General features: G+C 38.5%; 1 non-coding gene across 1 annotated transcript; it reads left to right on the top strand.

Annotated features, from left to right (window-relative positions):
- Window positions 1-5,973: 5,973 nt before the first annotated feature.
- LOC115065429 lies at window positions 5,974-6,114 on the top strand. The gene has a single exon (XR_003845220.1). It is a non-coding gene; the product is annotated as a small nucleolar RNA SNORA48 (small nucleolar RNA).
- Window positions 6,115-22,023: the final 15,909 nt, after the last annotated feature.

Below are 22,023 nucleotides of genomic sequence, written 5' to 3'. Positions count from 1 at the left end.
CCTCCCTCCCTCCCTTCCTCCCTTCCTTCTTTCTTTCCTTCCATCTTCCTTTTCTGCCACACCCACTCCAGTGGAAACTGAGTGACAAGTCCAAAAGCTTGGACACAGTCCTGAGGCAAAATGTTTCATGGAAACTTAGTCTCCTGGAGCCTTGGCATCCCTTAGTATGAATGCTCCAAACGTGTCCTTGCATCAGTTGGTGAATGGTCTATGTGCTTTCTTTTAGTATTGTTTTATTATACGTGCCTCCAAGGAACGATCTGACAAATAGTTAAGTTTGATTGAACTTTGCTTCCTCACCTTTCACCGATGTCCTAATGTCCTAGGCAATCTTTGAACTGACCCTGGGCTTGGAATTTAGTAAGTATGTTACTCATTCAGACAAAATGCCTCCAGTTTTGATAATAAGAAATAAGGTATTGCAGTTTGCTGGATAGGAGCTAGAAATCACAGGGCTAGTTCAACGAAGTATACTTAGAATCCTCATTACAGTCAGGTATGGCAGACTACATTACATATTAGAAGAAAGTTGGTGAGTTCCTCTGACAAATGGAGATTCCTTATGGATACTTAAAAGAGCAGCCAAGTCACTCCCATATGCAGGAATTTACAATGGTCTAGGAAGAAGGAGGGTTGTGGTTTAAGGAGGAGCTAGAGTATTGCATTATTCATGAAAAGGTTAGCAAGAGCAGAACCCCTTGATGCAAGCTTTCACAAGTCTCAGAGGAATAACATAAATTGTGACTAGGGTGTGAAATCCTCACCTGGCTCCTAGAATGGCTGACTTTAGAAAGGGCTGCCTTTTATCTCAGTTGTAACCACTGCCCTGTTCCTGTCAGTCTTTATGTATGCATTTCTCTGTTTTATGTCAGATAACTTCAATGTACCTTGGCTGATGTGCCACCCAACTTCTTTGTTTTCTTCTGTAATGTAATTCTGATGCTCACTTTGAGAAATTACATTCAGATACAGTACTCTCTCTGGTGTCCGTGTCTGGTTGTCATTCTGCCGACTCCTTGTCCACCTGAGAACCAGAGCCCTGAATTCTCCCGCAGATTGAGGGACAGACTGAGTCCAGTCTGTGGCACTTTTCTTTCTCTACCCTTTAGTGTTTGAACCACAGCTCTACCTGTGCTAAGCACATTCTGAATCACTCACTTCATCTCCAACATAGTTTTTAAAGGTGTTTTTAAATAAAGGTGCTCCCAGGACATAAAAATGTGTGAGTATGCATGTGTGCTCACTGAACTTTTGCTGTGTTAACTATATACAGATACCTCCTGCTCTTTTATTAAGCATGATCTCCTTAACCCCTGATAAATACACAGTAGTGTGGACTTTAAATAGCCAAAGGCAAATTTAGAATTAAAAGTTTGTGTAAATAAGTTTTGTGCATTCTACTTGACAGATGGAAAAAAATAGCAGCTACATAACCCATGGGGGGCTCTATTAAAACATAATTAATCGATGTTTGTAAATTGCTTTGAGACTGAGTGAGCATATAATATGAAAGGCTTTATAACCATGTTTTCTTCTCTAATGTAGCCCGTTTGTGAGGGTACAAGTTGGCAAGAGGCACAAAGACAGCAGTTGACTAGAATGGTTGAAAGAACAATTTTACACCAACAAAATAGTAAATTTCTATTAATTTTTATTAAGATAGCTTTGTTACAAGCAATATTACTTATAAATAATTAAACAATAAAACAAGTCTGGGCACGTGTGCTTTGAAGTCTTAATGCATGCCTGGGGCACGTGATAAGTTATGATGATAGAACCAAATTGACTTTAATCAAGAAGCCTGCATTAATGATCTAGTAATTCATAGCCTAGTGTCTATTTATTGTTATTATAATGACAACAGTTTTATAAGTACAAAGATCTGTTTTCTGGTACTCACATACATACACACACACACACACACACACACACACACACACAAGCCTATGCTCACAAACTGCCGATTAAGGACAGATGTCCTTTTCCCAGCTCAGTATTTAATAATTGGAAAACCTGAAGTTCTTTTAGCTTTAAATGTCACATTCTATGGTATAAAGCAAGATGTGAATATAGCAATTCCTTCCACTTCTTATCTTGTTCGATTATTCCTGTGATACAGTCAAACAGACCGTGAAATGGGCTCTTTTAAAACTAAATTTCAGTAAGATTAAATTCTCTGGGCATTTCCATGTGTTTATTTGTTGGGTAGATATTTCTTCCGAACTAAAAGATTCTCTCCTGATGGGAGATGGGAGACTCCTAAGACTTAGGACGATGGAGAACGTTGCAGGCTTCAGGGTACAGCGCCTTGGGGTGAGCAATGACTGGGGTTGCAGCTTCCATGATCATCACGCATGCTCATCACGCATGCCGACCTGGACTTTTCAGTGTAGCTGCTACTTTTCAGTAAGCTTCTGTGAGTATCACCATGTCCTAATCTCTCTTTTTGTTGCTATAATAAATATCTTGACAGAAGCAGCTGAAAGGATGAAGCGTTTATCTCTCTCACAGTTCATGGGACAGTCCATCCTAGCAGGGAAATCAAGGCAGTAAAAGCTGACCACATCCTGATACAAACAGGAAACATAGAGGGTCCAATGCTTCTTAATGCTCAGCTCAGCTCACCTATTTCATCCTTTACAATCCAGGGTCCCTTGCAGAATGAATAGCACTGTGGCCATATCAATTACATAATCAAAATAATCCTCCAAATGCCCAGAGATCCATCTCCCAGGTTATTCCAGATTCTTTCCTGTTGACATTAGGACTAGGCATCACATCCCAATGAACTCATTGATTCCATACATAGACTGAGTAGAATTATTTGTCTCCACAGGAAAAGCCAAACTACATTCTTCCCATTGTAGAAATAGGGCATCCCAAAATAGTTTTTGCTCGGTTTGGTTTGTTTATCCCTATTTAATTATTTAAGTGGAGACAATTGGACATTATTACAATTTCCAAAGGTTTCTCTTATATGTAGCCTTAACTAAAATGTTAGAAAGTTTCATGATAACAACCAAGTAGCAAACACAGATTTCTAGATTTGGTTGATATTTATATTTTATATAAATATTACATAAAATTTTATATAATATTTATATTTATAGTGGGTCTATTTTGCAACAAATTCCTCCCTGAGGAGACAGTCCTTCCTGCATGGAAACTCCTTATGATTCAGTGTTATGAAAGGACTCTCTTTAAGGCTCAGAAAGTAAACAACTTGAAACTTCAGGAAGTAGATTAGCAGTCAGGAACACAGAGAGATACTGTCAGACCAGCATAAGTTCCTGGAAGAAGCCCAACTCAACTCACCTACATGCAAAGAAGTCTCCAAGCAGTGTTACCCATAAGTTGTGGGCTGTGCTCCAGGTTTCCAGATTTCACGATCTGTCACCTATGCTGGGCTGGGCTTTTGGTCATACAGCTATCTTTGAATCATTTCTTCTCCTGCAAATAGCTTCTACCCATACTCCTGTAAGCAATGCCAGTTACACTAACTGGCTCTCTAAATTGGCCTTTGGTAGTAGCTTCACTGTGATCTATCATTGGTCAGCTGCACATTAACATGACTCTGGGAGACACACCAGGAAAGTAAGTTGTGCAACTCTGCAAGACAGCTCTCAGGCAGTACTATAATTGAATGTTGTCTCGGGTTGTTTTGTACTTGAAAGCTGTCGCAGACTTCATTGACTTGGTAGCTTAAAGACAAATTCAATATTTTTATAACCATGTAGACCTAGTATTCTAAAACTGAGGAAAGGCTCATTCCTTTCAATATTTATTCTATACTTACTGTCTCAGAGGTCTTGAAAGATGTCACTATTTCATATTTTTTTAGCATGGTATATAACAGAGGGGTCCTTGGATTATGTGTCGAAATATATCAATCATTTTTTCATTTAAAGCTCTCTACTTTCTCCATTCAAAGGAAAATGTCTACATACTACATACGTTGCTCCCTGGAGCGTTAACTCTTTTTATTTTTTTTTCATGTGCCAAGCCTTGGTTTAAATCTAGTCAACTCTTGGTCCTTAATGATTAAGGGTAGGCTTATCAGCATCTGCAAGGATCAAATGGGGCCCTAGGACTCTTCTTACAGCCTGTTTTGTCCTATGGACACAGAGTAAGCAGGTTTGCATCAATGAGGACTATAATGCACTGTCTCACTCCAAATCATTGAACAACCACGTATGTATTGAAACCTCTCAAAAAAAAATTCTAAAAGTAACCTCTTTCCCTTTGTAACTTGATTACCCAAGACATTTGTTACAGTGACAGAAAACTAAGCCATCTAAGAATCCCTGTGTATGACCTTGCTTGCTGAAAATCTGGGTTGTCAAAGCAACGTTTCTCATTATTTGAGGAATCATGGGTATCATTGAACAGATGTACCTGGAAGATGTGAAGTTACAACATTAAGCTAGAATGTAGCTTCACTGGGTAACAAGGCAATTCACATCATGACAAGCTTTTATGAAGAAATGCTGTCTTTGCCATATGGCTCCAGATATAAGTTATATGCTATTCACTTTCTAGAGAGGGGGGAGGCTTACTGTATCCCCTGTCATTAAAATACTACAGAGCCCATTAAAATTGAAATGACAAGCTATTCATTAACCTACAAAATAAGTGTTCACTCAACCTGCAATGTGTATGTAACAACCCAGATGTGGAACTTAGTGAATGACTGAGTTATAGACACATTTTTAGGTTTTCAGTTTTGAGCTCTTATGACTCTTTCTCAGGAGACTATTGACTTGTGGAAAACAATACAATATTTCTTGACAATGAAAAACAAGCGAAAGGGGAAGGAGAAAATACAAGAGACGGTACATTAAGTATCCATTAAACACTGCACTGGGGGAGGCCAAGAAGGTCAGGTTTAGACATCAGCTTCCAGAATGCAGAAAGGGTAGAGAAGAGAGATAATGAGTTTTAAGGTTGTTTTTCTTCACATAAACTTTTTCATTTAATCTCTACAGTCCTATCTATGTTAATTGTCCTACAGGAATGGAAACTTAACCCGACTATGATGGCTAGAAGTCAGGTGTTTTTGCCATTAGATAAGTGTGGGGCATTTGTGTGAAATCCCTATGGTTAGTTACAGAAGCTTTAAAAGCTGTAAAGCCACACATATAGGAAGATATATATACACTCTACATTCCTACAGAAACATGATGCATCTGAAAGGGGGGGCTCTCGTCACAGCCTGAGTCATGCTGTGTAGACCTCCAACCTTAACAGGTGTGAGCAAAAATAAACACTTTTGCAAAAGTAAAAAAATAAAAGATTACCCCAGATACATTTTATTATAATGAAGGACTCAATAATACAGGTAGATAATATGCCTAGAAACGGAAGGACTGCAGAGATTTTTATACCAAATCTTATGAGATATTCTACTAGTGCCTTTAATTCCATGCAATTTTCCGCATCTTGGTTATTATCAAATTCTATACTCTATATGGATCAACTATAACCTTCAACAGTAGAAAAGAAGAGTGTCTGTCACATTCACGTCTTAAGGTTTTATTTTCTCATTTCTTTTCCTGACATTCCACTCCACAATTTGAAACAAGTTGAATACAATTATAATTTTACACTACTCTGAATCCACCACTGTTCAGCATCATCTTTGTCTTTGAACTGTCCCATCATCTATTAAGGTACATTTAAAAAGAAGAAGTTTCACAGACATATACATAGCCAGAGTTAGACAGCTTGTTTCCTTCTGTTTCTTATCAGAATTGTGAACTCCATCCTAACAAAAGACCAATGTGGTACACAAGAGAAGCAGTTGTGCACAATACAGGAATCTCAGTAGATACCAGAAAGGCATAGTGCTTGTTACAATTTATGTAAAACCAACCTAGTGTATAATGCTACTTGAGATTTACAGAGAAGACCTCCGACTGAGCCCCTCATTCAACATAAAAATTCTTTTTAAAAATACCTGGACTGTACCCTTCTGACCCCAGCAATGGGCAGAGACATTTTGTTGATGGTGTTGCTCCTGTATCATTCGGGGGCAGAGTAAATAACAGTCCTTTGTTCATCCTAGATTGATGTTTGATTTGATGGCCAAAGCTGTCTTATGCCTAGGACTCAAAATAAAATAAAATAAAATAAAATAAAATAAAATAAAATAAAATAAAATAAAATCATATCCAGGCAGCACAGCAAGGGAGGACAAAGACACATATAGACCTGTGGACCACTGTGCCACCACCCACAGACCTGACCTCCAGAGCACAGCACAAGCAGGCCATAGATACCTGCTCACGACCATCCCAAGCAGCACAAATGAAGGTGTCACCCGGAGTCCCACCCGCCATGTTGCTTGCCCATAGTGGGAGCCACCACAATGTGTGAGCATGTGGTAGTCAGATGAGAGAGAAAGAGATGGAACAGCTTGAGCATTATGAAGAGAGATGGAACTAAGACTTGAGGGTGGCGAGGAGTAGACTTTTGTGGCCATACCACCTAGGGACATGGTGAGGTCCCAGCCCAAGCTGCCATTGAGGGACATGTCTGGAAACAGAAGGGCTGTGGCTATATCACCAAGACCATGTGGATGTCCCCATGATGAGTCTTAGTCAGGGACTGCCCAGAACTGCCCCTGCCTCTCACTGGATGCAGCACTGTGGAACGCTGGCCCATCTCTCACTAGTGGGACACGAGTGAGAGCGGGCCCTGGACCTTGCCTGGACAGCAGAGCAGAGCTGACCCTGGTGGCAGGAGCTGAGGTGAGCCAGCCCTTAATGGCAAGAGTGCTGGAGAGCTGGCCCTGTCATTTCTCTGCAATGAGGTGGCAGTAGGTGTGGTAATGATCGCCAGCACCTGCCTGTCACCCTGTACAACAGTCAGAAGAACAGGCCTAAGGTCATGAGAACAAGTGAGCTGGCCCTGCCTTGCCGGTTTCAACACTCCAGTTGCACCTTGGCCTGGGCAGCATAGTAGAGTTGGCTCTGGTCAAGCTGGCACAGGTGAGCCAGCCCCAAGGGTGAGAGCATGGGAGATATATCCCTACCATTCATCTGACATGAGGTGGCCTAGGTGTTGGGGTGATGCCCTCAGCCTTCTCCCCTCACCACCTGCTATAGCTGGAAGACTGGCCCTGCCCTCATGAAAACAGGAAACCTTGCTTTTTTTGGTGCCATTTGATCCAATTCTATTAGACTCTAAGGTAAAAACCAAAAACCAAAAAAGCGCTATCATCTACAATAGTAAAATGTATGTATTAGTCAATCTTTCCTCACATAATATGGCGTAAAAATTATCACCATTTACAGATGAGGAAACTAAGATCAACAAAAATCAGAGACAAACAAAAAAATTAGAAGGTTTAATTCTTGATCTACCATGTTTCAAGTTCTATGCTTTTGGAACCCCACAGTATATTCCTCCAATTAATAAAATGCAAACAGGGAAAATCATTCACCTTCTAATTTATAAATTTATGAATTTCAATAATGCATAATCATTTATTTACCTGATCCATCAGTAATTATTTTTATTTCTTAAGAGTCGAAATTCAGGGTAGAAAATTGAAATCCATAACCCAAAGACTTAAATTTTGAGATGACTGCTAAGATGGACAAGCTTGTTATTAGATATTGAATAGGATATGCGAGCTCTTGCCAGCAGAAGACCCACTTGGAATGAAAGCTAAGACTACTTATAAGAGATAAACATTTTTTGACCTCTCCTAGTAAGCAATTCAATGAAGCAAATCTCAATACCCAACATGGCAGATAGTTATCGCAGAACAGAGACATAACCTTAAGAGGGATAAAAATAATCTGTTTCAGCATGATATCAGATAACAATTAAACTGGTGATCAATGGGCCACAGACTCTCTAGATGGCTTTCACCCACGTCAGATTTGTAATATACTGTCAACAAGTTCAAAACAAATGCTTCTACAACCTTTATCCACATTTTCTAAAAAGGCGAAGTAGTTGGGAGGTATAGTGTTTGCTTGGGTAAAACATTTCCTGAAGGATTATTTTAATATTAAAGAACAGCATCAGGTGCCACAATCAGTATCTTCCACGTGATCTTGGGTAACATTGTGAAGCTAGTCAAGATCGTCATCTAAAACTTGTAGTCCAATCTTCCTCTCAGATATTCTACCTTCCAAGGAAAAGCTCTGCTCACACTATTAGGCACACAATAGATCAATTTCTCCTTCTCTCCCTGTTCAAACCACAAAGTCTGGTTCTTGGGTGATCAGAACTGTATTCATGGAAATGTCTGCCTGACTGATTGCATTCATTATCTGCTTCTGCAGACCAAGTATCAAAAGCACAGCGGGTTAGAGCAATGCACATTCACTACCTCAGCTGCAGAAGTCCAAGGTTATCTGCATCTTCTACTTAGGGGTTCAGAGGCTGCAGTCAACCCAGTGACTAGGTTCCATTCTTATCTAGAGAGAAGAATGGACTTACAAGTTTCCTTGGATGGTTAGAACTCATTTCTTTATGTTTATAGAGTTAAGAGTTTGTGCCCTTTAGGGATTTGTTAGTTTTAGCTCACACTTCTGCTAGCAGACACCCACAATTTCCTGCGTCCCAGACTTCTCCAATATGGCCCTTCTTATTGGTCCCAAGAAGAATATTCAGAGAGATGGAGAGAGAGGGAGAGAGGGAGAGAGGAAGAGAGGAGGAGAGAGAGAGATGGAGAGGGGAGAGAGAGAGAGAGAGAGAGAGAGAGAGAGAGAGAGAACACATTCTACTGGTCAGAAAGACTCTACATGCTATTTATTCTGAAGTCAATGGAATTACATAGGAAAACACTAAACAATGAACTCATAATAGATCCTACTTTTATGTGATGAACTTTCCAAGAATGTGAGTGTATTCAAAAGATTAAAGCAATCCCTGCCCCAATAGCCACTAAGGGCACTAGACAACAAAATTCTTTGAGATAACAGTCTTATGTAATTTCCCTGCTAAACAAAGTGCAGAGGACAAATATTATGCATGACAATTTTGCCTAAGGCTAATTCAGAGTATACTTCAGACTCATAGGGACTGAAATTATTAGCATATTTGATATAAGGAGGAAGACTCCATTTGTACCCAAATGAATGAAGTATTTCAGTCCCCAAAGTTCCCCAGTTGTAAGTTTCATGTGAAATGAAATTATTTTCATAAATTTTACATGTTTCTCTCCAACAGATCTAAAACTTCACATGAGTTAATAGACATGATCACACAAATTGAAACTGACTTAAAATATAATGGCATACCCACCCAGAGATATTGCCTAGGAATAATTAATTTCTAAGGCAAAAATGTACTTTAAGTGAAAAAGATGACAGGATGTCTCCTCTAAAAATTTCAAGGTATGTGACTCTGTAAGACTGTTTAAGAAGGAGTTACTTGAAAATATATTGAGTAAAGCTAGTGAGTAGAGAAAAAGAGGCTAGAAATCTGTTCTTAACTAAGGTTTTTAAAGAAAAGGGAGTCCATGGTGTTGAACAGTATGTGGGATCTCACTGTCAAATTGCTCCCTACCTTCACACTGTCACATTTATTCTGGATTTATTGCGTTAAGCAATCTTGTTTATAAGCCAGTTCTGGAAGTAGAAGGAATCTTGGTGATTAGTTATGTAACCACTTTCGGGCCCAAAATGCTCCATCAGATCTATCTGGAGCAGATTCAGGTCAGACAGCCTTAGCTGAACGCTGAGTCATAAAACAACTGAAAAATCTATGAATATAAAGAAAAAAATTGTAGGGAGGAAAAGGAGTAGGTAGGCAAAGTAACAAGGTGATAGAACACGGGGCTTGAAGGCAGCAATCACGCATTATGTACATTATGAAAATCTCTAAGAACAACATATATAGGTTTTATATGCAAATTGGGGAACATTAAAAGATCAAGGGAATTAAGATGAAAATTCAATCCTGCCTCTTCTAAGTCTTGGATATTTCTTCCTTCAATGTGCATGTTGTGTTAATGTTTCCTATATCTTTCCAAAATCATTTTGTTTATTCAAAAACTAGGCTTTTGTAGACATATTTTCTGAAAATATGGGAGAGTTAGACAAAAGAATAATTTGCAATCCTTATAAATCTCCTTAGAATGCTAGGCTGCTTCAATATGTCCTATTTGAAAATACCACTCTTTATTCATAATCAACCCTAACATGACAGATGATCTTCCCATTATACAACCCTAAACTACCTCCTCCAGGTTCTATTGTTCATATACGTCAATATCTCTGAGGTGAGGTTGCCTCATTAGAAACAGTGTTATTTGTGTCAAGTGCTATGTGCATTTTCTCTGTTGATAAATATCAAAAATTACATGGGGGGTCTGAGACTTTACATGCACATTTCTTTAATGTTTCTCCTTTTCTAATGTGATTCCTTCTCCAAATGTGATTTGTCAAATAATGTTTTTAATTTGTCTGTTTCGTAAGTGAAAAAAAAAATAGATTGCAGTCATTCTCTTTGTCACAGACTGATTTCACTCTTACTAGCCATTTATTCTGTGTGTAGGGCACACTGCTGGTTGTTATTTTCTGTCCATTTGTTTATTAGATTGATGTTCTTTCTCTCCTTGATTATATGAGTTCTTCATTCATGGAAGACAGTGGGGGTAAGTTTTGTATATTTTCTTGTACATTCTTCCTTTGGTATCAAGGGCTTTTGCTGAAATTGATCACGAGTCTTTGTGACTGTTTTTATTCTTTTTTTTTTTTTTTACCCTTTCAAAAAGTTTTAAGTAAAACAGTACATTGCTATTTGTCCTTTGAGATCTGGGGATTCTTTCTTTATGTGAAACACCCTGCATAGCCCAAAAGTATGAAAAAATTATCAGTTCTTTTGGAAATTGTCTGTGAGAATTTTAAGTGATTTGTATATTCTTGTGCAGAAGGGCACTTATCATTTGTAAACTCCCACTCCTACATATAACTATGTGTATGTGTCTGGGTTGTCTCTTATTTTTCTTGATTAAAATAATACATTCTATATCAGTTGTATGCTTCTAAGAAAATCAGTTCATGAATTTATTAAGGCATTTTTCTTACTATTTTGTGTGTTTTATAGTGTTAAGTTTCTATCTTTATTTTCTTTTCTTCTCCTAGTTTTCTTTTTGCACAGCTTAATTTTTTTTTAAATAAATGCTTAATTCATTTATATTCAGTGTTTTCCTTTTCAGCTGAGAAGGAATTTTGCTTCTTATTGTAGCCTCTGAATCATCACATACTTACTTTAAGGATGAAAGCTTGAATTAGTATAAATACATTTAATATACTTTTCCTCTTCAAAACTGTGTAGAAATAGCTTAGTCAAGAAAATTGGGTATTATCTGTACAAAATAAGAACCAAGAGCACTTACAATTTTTAAAAAGTGGTTCTGTAGACAATTCCGTTACATTGATCCCACCAATAGCCTGCCATATTCAATGGTAGAATTTTATTTTATTTTTAAAAATTTTTTCCTTGGTTATTTTATTTATTTACAATTCAATTGTTATGCCCCTTCCTGGTTTCCCCTCTGAATGGTAGAAATTTAAAGGGAATATTCAAATAGTTTTTGTTGCATCATAGTGAAATAGCGTTTATCATTTAAACTTACCATAGCTGTTTGCTTTCAAAAAAAATGGAATGAAAGACCAGAAATCCCAGGCCTTTATCAATCCTTCTGAGGTACCAAAATGGTGAGGTATTGAGCTAATGCTCCCCTATATTGAGAGATCACAGTGCCCAAGCTCTGCAGAATTGGTTGTGGAAGTGCACAATGTTTGAAGAGAATTTCTCTGTAGTGACTGATGAAGGGGAACCCCCGACTCTATAGAAAAATAAACTATAAGAAGACACTGTGACAGAGCATAATGACGCAAGATCACAGGATGGTTCCGTTGTAAATACAGGTCTCTCAGGGATGGTTGCATCTTTGAGTGATCTGGAGGCTTTCATGGAAGCAGAGACCTAAGAAGAAATTTCAGTTTTGTTATTTAGACTCAATGCAAAATTGCGCTGCTCTAGAAGCCTTTACCAGCGATTGCTTAAACATAAATATCAGGACCATGCAGTTTGGAGAGGGTACTAGAGAGTGAGAAGGTATCCAAAAGGAAGCCAGTGAGTCCGACATCTGGATTAGAAGGTAATTGAAAAAACAGGAATGAGAGATGAGAAACCAAGAGTCGAGTTCTCATAAGAAACTCCCAAGAAGTGGCAAATATTGTCAAGAAAGTTTTCGTTGAATGCATATAGGACGTGACAAGAGACTTAAGCCAAATTTACAGTACCATCGAACTAGAACTACAAATAGAATGATACATCTCCATTATCAAACTACATATAGAACTTTATTAAACAACAAACAGAATAATTTGAAACTGAGAAGCTTTGGTTTTTTAAATTGTCATAAGCACATACATTATTAGAAAACTGTAGTCAAAAGTCTTCGCAACTTCAATTTTCAGCCTACCTTCTACACAGATATTTTTAGCTACTTCTTTTTTCCCCATTTACTTTAAGCGTAGTAGAAGTGCTTCCTCAATACACTTAATATACTTTTCCATTTGAAATTTATGGAAATAACTTGGTCAAACAAAGTGGACTTATGCATATAAAATAAGAAGAGGGAAAATCATCTTTTAGGAAAGGGAGATTTAGCAGGCTACAAAGAATCATAAAAAGGTATATCATATGACACTTAAATTTAGATAGTCTCAATATTATATTAATTTTTAGGTAAGAACCACAAAAGAAAGTATTCTATAAGACATACAATACATAATTACATGTTTCCCTCTGGAAAAAATATATGTACCGTAATTAAACAATGAGTATGTTTAGAGAAATTGGTTGTTGTATACAGTGAAAGCATTAGTAACTTGCTGATTACTGACAAATGAATTTTTAAGTAAATAATCATAGTAATCCTGCTAGGTAGGTAAGGGTACCAATCAACAACAGTGACTTCTGACTCGGGCAATATTTCTTTGAGTTGACAGAATAGACTTGAAAAACTAAGTATAAATCTGAGACAACAGCTGGGCATGGTAGAGCATGCCTTTAATCCCAGCACTCGGGAGGCAGAGGCAGGCGAATTTCTGAGTTTGAGGCTAGCCTGGTCTACAAAGTGAGTTCCAGGACAGCCAGGGCTATACAGAGAAACCCTGTCTCGAAAAACCAAAATAATAATAATAAAAAATCTGAGACAGTTCTGATACCAAAGAAAAGTTAACACTGTATGGGGGGGAAAAAAGCAGACAAGGAAGGTATTGGGCAGGTAGGCAGCATAAACAAACCCATTTGTTTGCCAGCAGGTCCTTACTGAAGCTAAACTCTCACTCTTCCACAGGACAGAATAAATCACTTCTCCTTTCTGTGGTTATCTTTCCATAGATCCTAGGTTCTTAAGAAAGGCATTCCTGGGGTTTAAGACTGAAAAGAGGCTGGAGGGAGATTTAAATCTCAAAGGAATTGAGAGGAAATGTATATATCTTCCAAAGTATGTGTTCAAAGGCAGAAAGAAATCCAGGGTCTGTCAATGTTAACAGCATCTTCATCACTAGACATCCAGAAAGCCTGTGAGTCTCAATGACCACATGGCAAGATACCCTTAAAGCTACAATAAAGACATTTAAATCTTGTTGGTTACCAACAGCTGTCTAATTGGACACAAGGCCCACTTGACAGGGGGAAAATCATGTCTGGTACTATTAACCCAGCGGGCTACTATTAGTTCAGTGAGACCACGGAGCTTAGAGGAGGAATACTCTCACCATTTCCTAAACTAGTATAAATCCTAACTGTATTTTAAGGACTTAACTATATATCCACAGGCAATTTTAGCTCTTACCCCTCAGCAGAGAAACTTCATCTTACAGAACAAGAAAACGAATACCGAAAAGCTCAAGTAGCCAAAATGAAAGAAACAATTGAGTGTAAAGCACCCATTACCAATTGATATGTCTTTAGCACAGCTCTTGCATCCAAGGCTCAGAAACACAGAAGAAGGGAAAGGGGTCAGTTTATAAGAGCCAGAGCACCAGGACATCTGATGTGAGTTTATGTCTTCTAGTTATGACAGAAGCTATATTTATGAAATCCTAACAACAGGACTGCTCCTAAAAAGGATCTTAAAAAGTGCCAACAACTGTTGACATTCCAATATAAAAAGGGACTATCTCACATGGTCCCACCCCTAGATGAAGAGTTTTAGGTAATTAACAACTACTCAGCGAGGCAGAATTATTCTTTCCCAGGGAGGAACTCCCTGATCAGTTATCCAATGCTAAGTAGTCATCACTAGAAACATATACATGCAGGCAACACTGGAAGAACACTGCATGTTGCATTTATTTGTTGATTTACTTAAATGTAAATGTAATATCAATGGTAAAGGAAGAAGAGGAAAAGATATGTGAGTGGCAGAAAGAGGAAGAGGAAAATTATATAATTGTATTTTAATCAAATAAAAAAATAAGAGGCCAACTTTTATGGAAATTCTAATTATAGAAGCAAATCTCACCAGAAAATACCATAGACGAAGCGGTTTAAAGAGTCATTACATGAAGAAGCTAGCGGGGTCCAAGACACTACAAGAAAACCCACAGAGTCAACTAACCTGGCTCACAGAGCCTGAATAGGGCTTACAGAGACTGAACTGGTGGCAATCAGGGAGCCTGTATGGGTCTGACCTAGGCCCTCTGCATATATACCACAGTTGTGTAGTTTGGTCTTCTTGTGTGACTCCTCACAATGGGAGGGGACTTTCTCTGACACTTTTGCTTGTTTCGGGGGCCCTTTTCTTCCTACGGGGTTGCCTTATTTCAGATTTAATATAAAGGAATGTGCCTAGCTTTATTGCAGTTTGATATGCTATGTTTGGTTGACATCCCTTCGATGGCTGCCCTTTTCTGAAGGGAAAGGAAGATGAGGGGGGATGAGGAGAGGCAGGGGTGTAGATTGTACCTAGTATGAGGTGCGTCTGAGGAGGACAGTTTCTCAAAGGACTTCCAGACTACACTCTGAACAAATGCTAGGCATCTTCACACAGCCCCTGTCTGAATGACCGTATACCAGTCCCTGGTTAAATTCTGTATTCACTGCCAACATAGCACAAGTTTTCTTTTTATGTCAGATTGCTGCAATACCACTCAGGTTAGCATTTTGGTTATGAATATGCGAAGCTTAATAGTGACATTAAACAGTTATAGCAAGCAAGCAAAAAGAGGTCTGACCACTGAGTAAAACAATTACTACAAGAATAAAAAGAGATGCTCAAATTCATCCTGATTAGCATTAACCTCTTCTGAAATACTGTAAACCTGCTAATATTTGTTAAAGTTTACTCTCCAAAATTCGGAAGCAATCTGATTATTGAAGGATTAAAATCAGCATAGTAGATAAGGTGGCACTCGGTGATTCTCACTTCCTGGTATTTATGCCTTAGTTTAATTTCTTATTCTTGAGTATTTTTATATAGTATTTCCATTCTAATAAATAGAACAAAAGTGACAGATAGCCTCCCCACCAGAGGCTAATGCTTATATCTTGTGCTCCTCATTTAATCTCCCCCTTGTTCCCTTGTTTTTCTCTGATGACTCCAGCCTTCATGTTGTAGATTGCTCCCTGAGGAAGCCCACGGGGCAAGGAAATCATATAGTCCTACAACTAACTTTTAGTAAGAAATTGAAGAGTTCTGCACAATAGCCATTGAATAACTGAAACTTTCCTATGGTCACATGCTGACTTTAAATAAAGGTATTTCTTCAACTACACATTCAGCTAAGACTTTCGCCTGGCCACCGTGATTGGCATTGGGTTAGTCTGCTTTGTAATGGGACAAAATACTGGAAAAGGCTAAGAGGAAGAAAATTTTATCTTGACTCATGGTTTGGGAAGTTTTGTCCTATGGTCAACTGGATCTCTGAAATAAGGCAGGTAGAGAATATGGTAGAGAAGGGGGGGGCGCATAAATTACCTTCAGGACTACAATAACCTAATCTCTACAATTAGGCTCTGCCTCACAAAGTGTCTACCATCTCCTAATAACATGGTTAGCTAGAAACCAAGTCCTTAACATGTAGTTTTTGAAGAACACTTCAAATCCAAACCCTTACAGCTGCCCCACCAGAGGACTTTTGACAGAAGAACCTAGTTATGCCACACTTACATTCCAGACTCACACATCACAACATGCTAAATTTTCCAATTTTTCTTTGGAACCATTTTTGGAACACTTGTTATAAAGTGACAGGTCACTCATACAGGTGGATGAAAAGCAGAGGAAAAAACAGCTTGAGGTGTGACTGAAGATTAAATGACTGCCTGACACAGATTGAATATTAAACAATAAACTGGGAGGTCAGGGCAAGGAGTTTTCTGAAGAATGAAACATAGATGCTGTGAACACTCGTTCCTTCAAAGACTCACACCCTCCAGCCAACCTTCCACGAGGATGACAGACTAAGTAAAATTTCAGTGACGATTATGAGCCTGGACCATTGCAGGTTCAGCGTCTATCATTTCTCTTGGGCCATTTTTTAAAATGCTTTGGGAATGCAATAGCTTCCACCACCCATAAGGGCGAGAGTGTTGCTGGATAGCATCTGAGGTCTCGTGCGGAGATTTCCCCACTTGGCTGCTACTTGCCTACTGGATTTTCCTACCATCATCCTCAAAAGGTATCTTAATCTCTGGCTATCTTTGCTGACACGATAAACCTGTACCAATCTATTACTACTCTGGAATATGGGGTTCGATGTATCATAAATCTGGGTTCGTGGGCCATGGTCCCTCAAGTTTGGCTCCTATAAACTATATTTGATCACCTTTGAGTTGAGAGTTGTGTTTTTGAACCAACCATCTGAAAGCTAAACCCAAAATAAATGACTAATAAAATAGAAATGAAAATGTTTTTTTTAAGTTCCAAATCGGAAGGAAACATTGAAATTTCATATGAAAAGATTTAAAAGGAGCTATAAATTTTACTGGAAATTATAGCTAGAAAGATTGTACCTCTTTAGATAACAGACAGCTTTTCCACTGGCAAGTGTGGGTAGCAAAGTATCAAAACTCTTTAAAAAAAAAAAAAATCTGATATGTGACGAATAGATGTTTACCTAATGTGTAGTCAGATCTGATTCCCAAAGATGAATAGACTAATAGCAACAGGCATTTGACACCCCAAGCCAGGAATAAATATTTGATGCAGTACTTCCTTCCAGATGAATAATCCTGCAGGGAGAAAACAAATTGTCGCAATTGAAGATTTTGCAGCAAAATGAGAAACATCTTAAAGCTGAGCCTACGAATAAAAGCCTCAGCCCCGGGCTTATACCTAGTGCCCAATTCACTTTTAAAACATGTGGTCCTAGAGATGAAAACTTTTATTAAATATTATCGATCTAGGGAGAACTAGAAAACTATCTTAATCAGATATTGCATATTTGTCGTCATTCTATAACAAACTTCAAAAAATTAAGAAGACATAAGTATGTAATACTGAAAAGGAAATTAGAAAGTGATTTAAAAGGTAGCGCCGTTAGTGTTACATCATTTAACAGAACATCAAACTACAGCAAATACACCAATGCCTGACAAAGAAGTGCCCGAAAAATGCATACACAGTACAGAGGGAGTTGAACAAAGACTTGTTCTAAGTAGATATGAAGTTCTAATACTGTTGCAAGGTGTGGGCTTGGTAAGGGAGAGCACTACTTTATCTACTCTTCAAGCATCATAGACTCTCATAATCCTAGATTATGGTGTTAGATTTTTACATTTATTGTATGTTGACCATATTTTAAACATGTTGAGTAAATAGAATATTGAGAAGTTAATTTTATCTGCTTCTCTTTATATTTTAAGTATGATGATGCTCAGATAACGGAGATGATAGAAATCGCTCTCATCTATCGGATTCTGTTTTGGTGCCTGAAGCCAATCAGTAGCTATGCCCTGACTAAATTGATGAGTAAAAATTCGTCCCAAATGTGTTAATGTGGATCAGTTAGTGTTGAAAACAATTCTGGTGCAATTTTAAAAAAAATCCTTTCAAGCTAATTTAAAGGGGCTCTAAAAAGCAGTTGAGGAAACGTGAATTGCCAATTGCAGAACATGTCGTCATTTATTCTACGAAAGAGCAAACCACTAATATTAGTTACTTCTTTGGCCCAGTAATAGTGGAGTGTCCAGTAATTATGTCAGTGTAAAGGAAAACAACTGAAATAGATCAATTGCGTTTATTCACACAAAGATTTAGTAGAGTGCAACAACTTTGACATTTGAAAAATCAATGACAAAATGCAGGCAGTTCAAGAAATGTGGCTGTGATAATTATCTACTGTATTGAAAAAAGATTTTGAGTTATATCTCTGCATATTAAAGAGCTGAATTCTAGATTGATTAACTAATTAGTATAAACTGAAGGGTCATAAAAATTCCAGGAAAAAATATTCAGGAGGAAAGTTAGGATTATTTATACCTTCAACATTATGTAGTGGTCGTCGATCATGTAGAAAAGAGATAAAAAAGATAGCCAGAGAAGGTGGTAGATGGTACCCACACATTGCCTGCCTAGATTTCCAGTATATGCATGGGGACTATGCCCTCTAGTGTGGGTGAAGCTTGCGGCAGGATAGGAGGACAGAGGGATTGATTAAGGAGAGGGTAGAATGTGTCTGAGGAAAGAACAGGGCCACAGAAAGGCAAATACTCAGAAAACCCAATTAACACTGTCCTCTATCACTGATCGAATATGCATTCCAACCAAACAGAAATCCTGGCGTCCATGTACTACAGAGCTACAGGAAAACCTTCTCTTATTTAGACATTCAGCATTCATCATGAGCAACGGCAGGAAGCCATTTTGAAAACACTGCTGAGATAGTAGTAACTGGGGCTCTACCAAAACAAAGATCTTTCCCAAACTGCCCACTCTCAGAACACAGGACAAATGTTCAGTTGACTACACCCAAGAGCTAGCCCTCGAAAACTCTTTAGATGGAGGCAAAACAAACGCACGCAACACCAACACCAAAAAGTACATCAGAACTGCGGAGAGCCCCACATACTGGACTTCTGGTCTAAGCCCTAGAATGGAGCAGGATTCACTTCCTCATCATGGGACGAGGGAGAAAAATCACTACCAGAACTTCCTGAAGACGAATGTAGGTATAAGGTGGCAAATGAACTCCCAAGACAGTAGAGCGTGACAGACTTCTGTCTCAAGTCCAGAAACTTAAGGTTCTAAAAGCCCACATCTCAGCCTACTAAAGTCCCAGCTAGTACCTAGAGACAGGAAATCCACACAGCGTGAAAGCAACTACCACTCAGCACAGACAATACTCCTTGGTGGCTGCACAGACAGCAGAGATGTGTGGAGGGTATCACCTATCACGAAAGCCCTACTCTCACCAGGAAGCATCGGGAGATAGGAAATGAAAACTCAGCCTCTTTGCCCCACTGATAGCATCTCCCACAGAGGGAAACTGGTCCTTGTTTTTCCTTCTGCCAATTTCTATTTTGTATTTTACAGTAATTGTTTAGCTTTTAATTAACTTTTTTTATCTTTTGTTATTTCATTCCTCTCTTTGAACTTTTGTGTCTATTCTTGTTTCTGTTTATATGCCTTTTTAAGAGTCTATTTAAGCCAAACTGCTTAAGTCAGGCTGAGATGTTCAATCACTTATAATTTCTTTCCTCTCCTGCTATTCTCCTTTGCTTCTACACATCTTTTATTTAATATCTAATTTTATGGAATAAATTTACCATGTCCTGTTCCTTTGGGTTTTTTTATTTACTCAGTAGACCCTGGGGCACAGCATAGCCTGTGGCTGGTTCTCTCCCTGTCTCACTTTCTCCTGAGTGCTGGACTTCAAATGTGAACTACTACATTCAGATTTCAGTGTTTAACTTTTAGAACCATATTTTAAAAGATTTATTTATTTATTATATATAAGTACACTGTAGCTGTCTTCAGACACTCCAGAAGAGGGAGTCAGATCTCATTACAGATGGTTGTGAACCACCATGTGGTTGTGTGATATTTGAACTCAGGACCTTCGGAAGAGCAGTCAGTGCTCTCTCTTAGCTGCTGAGTCATCACTCCAGTCCTAGAACCATTTTTAAATAATATTATTACTATTAAGTGTTCTGTATCGGTTTGTGCTTGTATGAGTTCATTTGCATTATGTGCATGTAGGAGTTCCCATAAACCAGAGTACAACATTAGATCCTCCGGAACTGAAACTACAACTGGTAGCTCTGAGCGACCTGGGTGCTAGGAATTTAACCCAGGACTTCAGCAAGACCAAGAACATCATACTGTTAAACATGGAGTTATATCTCCAGCATCTTGATACTTAACATTCAACATTCTTCCTCTTTTTCCTACCCTTTCACCAACTTTAAATTTTATTTTTGTCATCTGTTTGTTCGGTTATATTTTCTCTCTCTTCTTCCTCCCTATTAATTTCCCCTCATGAATAATCCCTTACTTTCACTGTTAAATTGTCGGCCAGCATTTACTTTCCTTTTTCTTTTGTTACTTTCCTTGTGGCAGAGTCTGTTTCATCACCTCCTGTCCTTGATGCTGTCTCCCCTTCTTCTTGCCTTTCATTCTTCTTGCTTTATATCACTATACTAGTCTTGTGTTTGCTTGTTTGGTTTTTTTTTTTTTCCATTTCCATGGTAATAACAAGTATCCTACTATGCACCAGGCTACTCTTGATCCATTCTTCCCCTAATACTGTTAGAGTCAAGGACAATTTACTTTAATGACTTACCGCTGGCTACATTTTCATAGCAGGGTCATCCGTTATGTGTAGAATCTTTTGCAGTTAGCTTTCTGGTCCTGGAAATCCTGTTTGGGGCTCATTTCTTGAACAGGAGGCTGAGGACTTAGCTGATGATGGCAACAGAAAGGTTTTTGGGTCAAGAATGAATGTCAGAAGGAAAGGAGACATGTGGCTTAAATAGAGTTTCAAATTACAAAAAGATTGTAAGGACTGAAAGTTGAGAATGAATACAGGGCAGAGTCCACCATGAGGTGTGATAGACTCCTCATAGACGAGCGTTTCAATGAAGCTAAAACGGAAAGAACATAGACCTGAACATTCAGGGGGCTGTGTTCGTATCTTGTCAGTTAATCCTGGTTGAACATCTGGGGGAACTGGCTGTTAACCCCAGTGTCTGGGATGAATGACATTCCCTTGGAGCTGGAATTCCTCATTAACCAAAATAAGGAACTAAATTCCTGGAGAAGTCAGATGGTGCTCTTGATTTCGATCAATGATGGATGGTAGAGGTACAAGACTGACGCCTCCATTTGGGGCTTGCTCTTCTTCAAATATATGCCTGTTTCATTAAATTTAAATGCCCAGGACCTATGCTCAACCACCATTGACAGAGTTGATTGAGCTCATCTAATGGTTTTGAGAATCTAAAGATGAAGGGACTGATATGTCCCCTCGTACCTCATAGTTAAACTCTGGTTCAGTGGCCTTAATGAATCAGTCCATGTTCATATTGAATATTGGAGAACTGAAGCAAGCACTGAAGATCATACGGAGCCTATCAAAGGTCAAGAGTGAATGACAAGAGCCGGGCGTGGTGGCACATGCCATTAATCCCAGCACTCAGGAGGCAGAGGCAGGCGGATTTCTGAGTTTGAGGCCAGCCTGGTCTACAAAGTGAGTTCCAGGACAGCCAGCGCTATACAAAGAAACCATGTCTTGAAAAACCAAAAAAAAAAAAAGAGTGAATGACAATGAGTGTCCATGGTTGTCAATTTTGATAGGGAGCAAAAAGTGCCCAGATGTTACAATTCAAGAACTATTTTCCTAAGCAAAATATTGGGGCATGCTTGTATTTGATATCTCTTGACCCCCTGTTTAAGCTTCACTCAATTTCCAATATGAGCACTCCCCACAAACCATTCCCATCAATCCAATTTCTGCTTAAATAAATAAAATTAGTAAAGCTTGTGGTATCTGCACCTAATGATACACTAGTAGCCCTGGATTGGAACAAGATCTAACA

The sequence above is a fragment of the Mus pahari genome, chromosome 14 (genome assembly GCF_900095145.1).
Source record: "Mus pahari chromosome 14, PAHARI_EIJ_v1.1, whole genome shotgun sequence".
Lineage (NCBI taxonomy): Eukaryota > Metazoa > Chordata > Mammalia > Rodentia > Muridae > Mus > Mus pahari.
The sequence above is the reverse complement of the archived record's forward strand: the minus strand, read 5'-3'. Positions and strand labels throughout refer to the sequence as shown.